At 30.6% G+C, this 8807-nt stretch overlaps 1 long non-coding RNA gene across 1 annotated transcript; it reads right to left on the bottom strand.

Annotated features, from left to right (window-relative positions):
* Nucleotides 1-3828: 3828 nt before the first annotated feature.
* Nucleotides 3829-5170, bottom strand: LOC109119118 (uncharacterized). Its single transcript, XR_002026333.3, has 2 exons — nucleotides 4940-5170; nucleotides 3829-4104 (listed from the first exon to the last, which is right to left on the bottom strand). It is a non-coding gene; the product is annotated as an uncharacterized lncRNA (long non-coding RNA).
* Nucleotides 5171-8807: the final 3637 nt, after the last annotated feature.

Below are 8807 nucleotides of genomic sequence, written 5' to 3'. Positions count from 1 at the left end.
TTCTTTGTTCCATCTCCATCCCCCAGATTTTCCTTATCAGTTTTTTTTTTTTTTTGGAGTTGTACAATTAGGGGGAGGTGATGAATGTTCTTTCTTTTGGTTTTGCATATTCTATAGATTTCCTTAAGCAATCGTTTACCATATTGTTTTCACATGAGCACACTCTAATCAAAAGAAATATTCATCAATCTCAACAACTAACTAGATTAACTAGAGCTTTTTTAATCTATACTTATTACTCATAGAAATACAAAAATATATTTTCATGTATAGTTTTACTAAAATGCTTGTTTTAGTAATATTGACAATATTTTATAAAAATAAATATTATGATTCAAAATACAAATGAAATGCAAAAGGCGGTACTAAAAATAATTTAGAGTTTTTAAAGAAATTTCCTTATTATGAAAAAGTACCTCCAAAGTTGATGCTTAACTTGAGCATTATAAAACAGGTGTTCCTGGAAGTCACCAACAAAAATTAAAATCTTATAGTGCATTGTGTGTCAATTTTAAGAGTAAAAGATTTACCCAAAAAAATGGCTTAGCAAGAACAATATTAGCATATAAGCATACAAGGTAGAAGATTATCTTAGTAAGTTGGTGTGATTTTTTTTACTAATCTAACAAGAAAATGCAGACTCTATTGCGTACAACGGGAAAACAACATCAATGTACATCAACGAGTCTTGAGAATCAACTAGAACCTCGAGTAGCAACCCTTTAATAAACAGTACCTCCAGGCCTCAACCGATATGAAAAATGAGATCTCCTACGTCAATCTTTTCTGATTACTTTTTTTCATCATTTTACTCTCTGTTTTTCGTTTTATTTCTCGATTTTGCTCTAAAGTGTTTGCAACAAATTTAATGTGACAAAAAAATAAATTACAAACACAAATAAAATAACAAGAAAAATAATTTTATAAAATTGAGATTGTGAGTACAAATTTGTTGATCCATAAGCTCTTCTCTCTGAAGATTTATTCATGATTTAAGAGGTATTGTTGGCGTACTTATCAAACATGGATTCCATAATTGAAGGGTTGTTAGTCACATATTTCTCAAACTAGAATGATTTGATCTTGATCTTGGAAATTCAAGGACCTTTAGTGACATATTTCTCTGATTAAGAAGATTTGAATTTCATCTATTTATAAATATTTCATGAATTTGCAGAATATTTGAAATACTGATATCTTTATGAATATTCCATGAATTTATGGTTGAATTTCTTCGATGTCTTTTCAAGGTAATATTATACAATTTAAATAGGTATTGACAAGGGTTTAGGGTTGAGTAACCTTCAAGAATCCTTAATAAAATAATGGAACACACCTTGTAGAGTCTCAACTCGAATTGAACATGTTTTGTAGTTTCCCATAAAATTTCAATGTCTACATATGACCCTTGCTTCAAGGCTTGTCGTAGTGTAGACATGTTGAAAATCAAGTAGAGTCTTGAAGTACCCATTCTTCAACTTTTGTGGTGTTGTGACATCAAATTTGCGAGAGAAGATATAAAGGCCAGATTTAATCTCAATGGGCGTGCCAATTTGTTTGCAACATAATTTTATAGAGACATAAAAATAAAATGCAATCACAAATCCCTTGGTTCTTCAATCCTAACATTTATGATGATTCAAGGGTCGTTAGTGACATATTTTTCGACCTAGGATTATTTGGAATTGATTTTTTTCATCCGATGGTTGTTAGTTGTGTATATCACAAAACTAGGATGATTTCAACTTGATCTTCATAGTTCGAGGATCGTTTTGTCATATTTCTCAAATTAAGATAATTTGGGCTTGATCTTTTTATAAATAATTATGACATTACGGAATGTTCAAGATGTCTTTCAAAGGAATATAGTGCCCTTTATATATACATGAACTAGGATTTAGGATTGAGTAATCCTAGTTGAAATCGAACACACCTTCTAGAGTCTCAACTTAAACTAAAGTCATCCTGGAGAGTTCTACAAAATTTCAATGTCTTCAAATACCCCTTGATTCAAAGTTTGTAGAAATGTAGACTTGATGAAACTGAAAGACATGACTTTAAGTATTGATCATTCTTCCACCTTGTGGCTTCATATTTGCAAAAATTAACTTATGGCAGAAGAGATGAAGAGAATATTTGGTTCCACTGGGTGTGTCAGATTGTTTTAAAAAAAGATAGAGTGACAAAATAAATTGTATCACAATTAAGCTATAAAGAAACATGATTTTATTGATAAAAACATGTCAGTAAAAATATGTTCTTCCCTTGGTTCTACTTGATTTGGAGGCCGCTTATGACATATTTCTTATTCTAATATGATTTAAATTTGATTTCTTTATAAATAATCCATCAATTTGCAAAATGTTCAAAATTTTAGTATATCCTATTACTTACCTTATAACTGTCTTGATGTATCCTCCTGTTCAGGAGCGAATCTACATGTATGTGTTGGGGTGTCACAACACCTAATCATCTCGATTAAAATTTCGTATATATATGTGAACATACACTTAAAAATCGTTATAAATTTGTTTTGCCACCCTGTGAATAATGTGGAAATGGGTGCCATTGCCAGAAGAAAAAAATATCCACATCAGCAACGTGGGTTCTCATTGCCAACAATAGTTTTTTTTTTGGATGAGTCTTGTATGAACATGCTTCTCAACTTTTCTTCTTCAATTAGCTCTTAATTTTTTTTAATTTTCTCTTTCACTAATTATTGATGTCATGGTACGAGTGTTATGTGTGTATTCTTTATTAATTAATGACTATAGTATTATGAAAGTCACATAATTATTACTATGAATGTAATTAAATTACTTTTTTTTAAAAAAAGACATGAGTTTTTAAAAAAATGATGAATATAATTATGTTGAAGATCGTGTATTTTTAAGGTTCTTACTATCTTCACATTCTTGATAAGTAAAAAGGTTGAGTTGAAATAAATATTTGATTCTTTCTCTAGTATACACATATATATGCAACAATACATAAAAACAATGAAATATGAATATATTAAGTTTAACACTATTAGATGGATTATACAAATTTGACTTTTTAATGTGGAAAATTTTATTTTTCCGGAAAGTTTTAGGAATAAGGCCTCTAAATCAAAAATAAAATAAAATTGAATTTTTTAGTTCTCTCAAATCCTAGATTAACTAAAAGTAAATTCTACAAACATGCACGTTTACTCAATTAGTTTTATCAAAATCGAAAAAGGCAAATAACTTGAATTATAACCCAAAATTAAATGAACCGATTCGCTTATCTTAATTGGCTTATATGGAACTACGATTTCTAAATCCTAGATCAGTCTCCGCTCCTAGGTGTTTTTCTAGAAAAATAAAAATGCAACTCAAGGTAATAGGATTGTTGTTGTTTTCTTTTTTTCACAAAAAATTAAGTAACACGTGAGGGGTTGTGAGAGATCTATTTTAGTTTTAGATTTTTCCTTCTATTTTTTTCAGTTGTTTATAAATTTATATATAAAAAATGCAATATAATAATATTAGCTAAATATTGGGGATTAACCAAAATATGAGAAAACTTAATCGGTAGACTAAAATAAATTTTTACCAATTTTTTCTTTCAAAATTGATAGATTATTTATTAGAATCTAACCTTAAAGAATCATATTTTTTTTTAAAAAAAAAAAACTTTTTTTAAAGTAACTAGAAAACCTATTCTTTAAATGTGACTATATCATTTTAGTTTTTAAATATTTTTCAAATTATAATTTAATAAAAAAACAAAAATCTAAATCGGTAATTTATACTTAAAAGACTATTTAGACATCAAAATGGTGTAAAGCCTTTAGTCAATAGATACTATGCCAAATGCTATTTTTTTTCTTATAAAACCAAATTTGTCTCCATTGTTTCATTCATTCATTGTCGGTGTAAACCTCTCCAGTTAGAGAACTCTTCACTGAATAAAACCTTTCTTTGTATAATTCAGTTTGCATCCTTCAAGGATGTTTCGCTCAAAAAATTCTTCATTCGATGTCAGAGGATTCGTTTGTGGTTTACACCTTGAGAGAGAGTTCTCAATTGTGTTCCAAGCTGAGCATAAATCAAGACATATCCCAATATATTCATAGACCTAAATATGATAGGAAAATTAATAAGGGATATATAGATGATGATACAGATCACATAAATAGAGGAATTTCTTCTGGTATAACTATTGTTGAATAAAATGCAAAAAATGATATCTTTAGAATTTAATAGAACAAGCACTAATACCATAATTGAATAAGTATAGATCAAATTTATTTATGAAACTTCTTCTCGAATTGCTTAACATATTTCTTTTCAGCCATGGAACAAAACAAGATTCCCAAAGTTTTCATATTAAGTTTTAGCTATTTCTCGACTATCTAATTAACCTGAACAGTATATAGTGATTCTATTATCACTCTATTGCTAACCCCGAGAGAGGCTATACTCCAAGAGTCAATCCATTCATTAATCCCTGGAAGGAAGGATTATGAAATAACAACATAAATATCTAATTAGTTTGTATTTGTTTCCTGGCTAAAGAAATTTTCCCCAGATAGAGAAGGAATGTTGAGAAAAAAAAATTGGATGTACAAATGATATTGTCCAAAAAACAATTAAAATCTAACGTGTATGAGTTAAAGAGAAAGAAAAATGTTTTTGTGTTTCCTGGCTAAAGAAATACATATATACATATGATCAAAGAAGGCCAAACAAACCAAAAATACCAAGCAATATTAGCCAAACAATATGAAGTAAAAGAAGGACTTGGCCTGAAACGGGTGCAGACCCTCCATTCCCGACCTCACAAAAACCTAGTTTTGCAACACGTACACCAGCACAACGTGCATCAGCGCAACCACACCAATAGGTTTTACCATCAACGCCACATATAGGATCAGGACGAAAGCATTTAACTGGACATGAACAATACTCACCGTCTATAATTAAGGCACATATTTCTTGATTATCATGTTCCGAAGGCAATCGTAATGGATTCATTAATTCCTCTCCACCAACAAATGAAATGAGCACTGACAAAAGGAGCACATGAAATGGGGATATTACAAATAATTTTGGCCATCTCGCCTTATTCCCCATTTCACTTGCTCCACAAAATTCTCTCTCTCTATATATATTGCAATCCCTCTTAAAGGATTGCAATAAAGGCATATACTTTATCTAGTCTCTTACTACAATTCTAATTTCTTGTTATTTCATTCTCTATTTCTAAGCACATATCAGCGCAATGAACACGGTATTCATTATTTTCCATACGTTTGTTTTCAATAAGGAACATTCATTAATAATATAGTATTCTTTTATGGGTTTAAATTTATTAATTAAGACATTTTATTTCTTATTACTTTACAATTTATTTTCATCCCACTCCTTAGAATTACATTAGCATAATTGCCCCTTATGAATTTTACAATCCCATAGTATTGACCCTTCAAAAAATTATGTGGCAAATAGAGTGATTACATATCTCGTAGGCGTATTGGAGAGAAGAAACATTGCAGGTTTAGCTTTCAAGTCAACGTAACTAATATAATGAGATATTTTTTCTAACTCTATTCCTCTTTGTTTTTAATAATTTATATTCTATACATATTTTATCTCAATAATTTTTTTTTGGATAAGACAATTATTTCTTTTAATTAAATATTTCTTCTCCTTTTTTTCAAAAATCCAAATTAGTTCTATCATCTCATATTTATAAATGAGATTTTGAGATGTACGAACAAAGTTACAACAAATTGTACCTTAAGTTATCTAATTTGGACAGTAAATTTGAAACACAACTTTTTGTTTTTTATTTGTACCAAAAATTAATTTAAATAGTACCTTATATATGGGCCAAACATTTTGTTCCAACACTTGAAGAATGCTAAGCAAACTACCATGTGTACAGCTGAAAACAAGTGTAATCCAATATCTACACTCTCTTCCTCTTCCTCTTTACTCATATGCAGATTCTTGAATCCAAAATCAACGCTTTCTCCCTAAAAATTCTCTTTATTTCAAGTAATTTGTTTTATTTTCTCCTATTTTTTCTTTTTCTGTTTGTCTCTCGCTTTCAATTTCTTTTTTACAAGTTTCAAATTTTATATTTCATGAGTTATTGTTACTTGATTTTGCATGTTTTAATTTTCATTGATTGTAGTTTTTCTTTATTTGTGTTCAATATCTTTATTAAAATGCTTGGTACGTCTTGTTGATATGATAATTGCATAGTGGACTTCATGACAGATTTTATTAATCATGCTTATTGATTTATGTTGTCTTGATGAAGAAGGGCATATTGATTCTTTAATGTTATGACGATTCTCATGAAAAATGTAGAAGGCAGTTTCTCCTTCTATTGTATGAAATAGTGAGCTTTGTGCTTGTTGGGTTATGGATATGATTCTATTACCCTATGATGCATTAGTATGTTGTGAGAATGGAGTGGATGTTCCCTCCTATGCGTTTTGCGCTATTATGATTATGTATTGAAGTGGAATTGAAGTTTTCCTCGTATGTGTTGTGCCTTGTGTTGATGTTGCATGTTTTTGGGCTGCTAGTATTGAGTCATTGACTCCTTAAAAGTATTTAAACTGCCATTCGAGGATGAAAGTTTCTCAAGTGGGATATCGTAACACCTCGAAAATCTAATGACCTAAGTTAGAGCCCTACATATTTTTTAATAAATTAACAAGTGTTTATGTAGTGTTTCTAAACCTAATTTAATGTAACTAACTTAGTTTGAAAGTGTTAGTTCCTGGACATCAAGAAACAACCATGACGTCCTGAATCTAGTAAAATGGAACAAGTGTGTTCATAATTATTGTAAGCGGTTTTGAAGTGTGGTATGACGTGTCTAGTTGTAGAATTGTTTAAATATGTAAAATTATATGTTTAGGGTTGAGACGTCTAGGTACAACTCCTCAAGAACCACCCTAGGGTTCCTTTAGGAGGATCCAACCCTTGGCCCAAAAAGCTGCCAAATGACAGCATGATCTGTAAAGGTCAATGATGGGGAGTCACTCAACCTATGCTCCATAGGTTAGCCTCGTGGGATGAGACTTAGTCTCCCCCGCAAAGACCTCCTCATTCGCCCTCTCTGAATTAAACAACACCTATGTAGTACGGGATATAACACCACCTACGCTCCCTAGGTGGTGGCTATAAGTTCCACCAGGTTTTGATTTTTTACATTTTATTTTTGGGGTCCCATTTTGAGATGGTTAATTTATTAGGGGTAAGTATCGGTGGTTAGCTATTTAATTATTTTTCTAGACCTAAATATAAGACCCTAACCTAAAGATTTAACCCTCACAACTTACTCTAAAAACTCTCTCAACTAAGGACTCCATTAAAGAAGAAGACCAAGGTTACACGTAGGACTCCAATACAACGACTTTTTCAATTTTTCTCAAGGATTTCTCAAGGTATGGATGATTTCCACTTTTGGCAATCTTTCCCTAAGACTTCCTCTCAAAACATAATTTTAAAGTTCCCTATCATCTAGGTTTTGAATCCATTCATGGGTCTTCTATCTAAAGTTAATTTCATTCATATAAACTGATTATTTATGATTATATACGAATATTTATAGATGAATTTCTGTAGTTTTTTTTATTGTTTTTAAAGAATTCTCCACAAAACCCGTAATTTTCCCTTCTTTCTCAATTCTAAACCGTAGCTTGTGTTAAATATTAATGATTGAAGGATGTGATTCTAGTATAGTATGTTATGTTGTAGCCCATTATCATATGATGATTTTGTCCTATATGATGCATGAAATTCAATGAACTAGGGTTGAATCATGACGGAGGCCTAGAAGGTTATGGTAAAGTCTTCCAATGTGATGGGGTTTTTTTATGTTTAATTGCTAACCCACTTATGGTGGAGGTTCTTAGTTAATTATTTATTTTGAAGTTGAATTATGATTTACTCTTCCGTATACCCTAATTATGATCAAGAATGATATCTTTTGAAACTGAATGTTGTAAGATGATTATAGTAGTTTTGTTATGTCGATTAGAAGGCAATTTTCCTTAACACTACCTGACTATGATATAAATGATATGTTCTCACATGATGTTGGAACTAAGATTAAAGGTTAGTCTCATCTTTGCAGCATGAGTTAAATGATATATGAGTAGTTAAGTCCCTAAGGTATTGATTATGAATCAATTCTAAAGTAAAGACTAAATCTTACATTTAAATGGGGATTTTGTGCTTAGAACCGAGTGAACATGCAAATGTGATGGAGGCTTTTACATTTAACATGTCTGGCCTCCCATATGGGTTCCTTTTACTACTAGAAAGTACATGTTTTACAATATATATGTTGTCCCGTGAGATGAAAACCTTTTACTGTAGTAATTTAGGGTTTCTAGTAGCAATCTCTTTACCCATAACTATGTACCCACACATGACAATAAGCTAGTGGATCCACCTAGATGCTATAACGTATGTATGCTCTACCTTAGAAAGTATGAAACTTTATTTTTTGGTGTGGGAGGTAGACACCAGATTTCATGTAGCTCGCATGGACTATGTCTGTTATGGTAAAATATACGTAAGGCTAAACGAAATAAATTAATATGAGTGTACTTATTCGAACAAGGCTTCTTGAAGTATTCTACTGAGTGTATGTGAAGGTATAAGATTTTACCTATGCATTGCATAAGTGGTTCTTAAGAGGAGTTCTTGTGTGATTTCTTTATGTATGGAAATTTATGAATGATGGTAAGGTTGGTTTCACTTAGTATAATGATTAATGAAGTATGTCACTATACTTATGACTCGTTGATG

This window comes from Solanum lycopersicum, chromosome 12 (genome assembly GCF_036512215.1).
Source record: "Solanum lycopersicum chromosome 12, SLM_r2.1".
NCBI classification, from domain to species: Eukaryota; Viridiplantae; Streptophyta; class Magnoliopsida; order Solanales; family Solanaceae; genus Solanum; species Solanum lycopersicum.
Note: the sequence above shows the minus strand (reverse complement) of the source record. Positions and strands in the feature narration are given on the sequence as shown.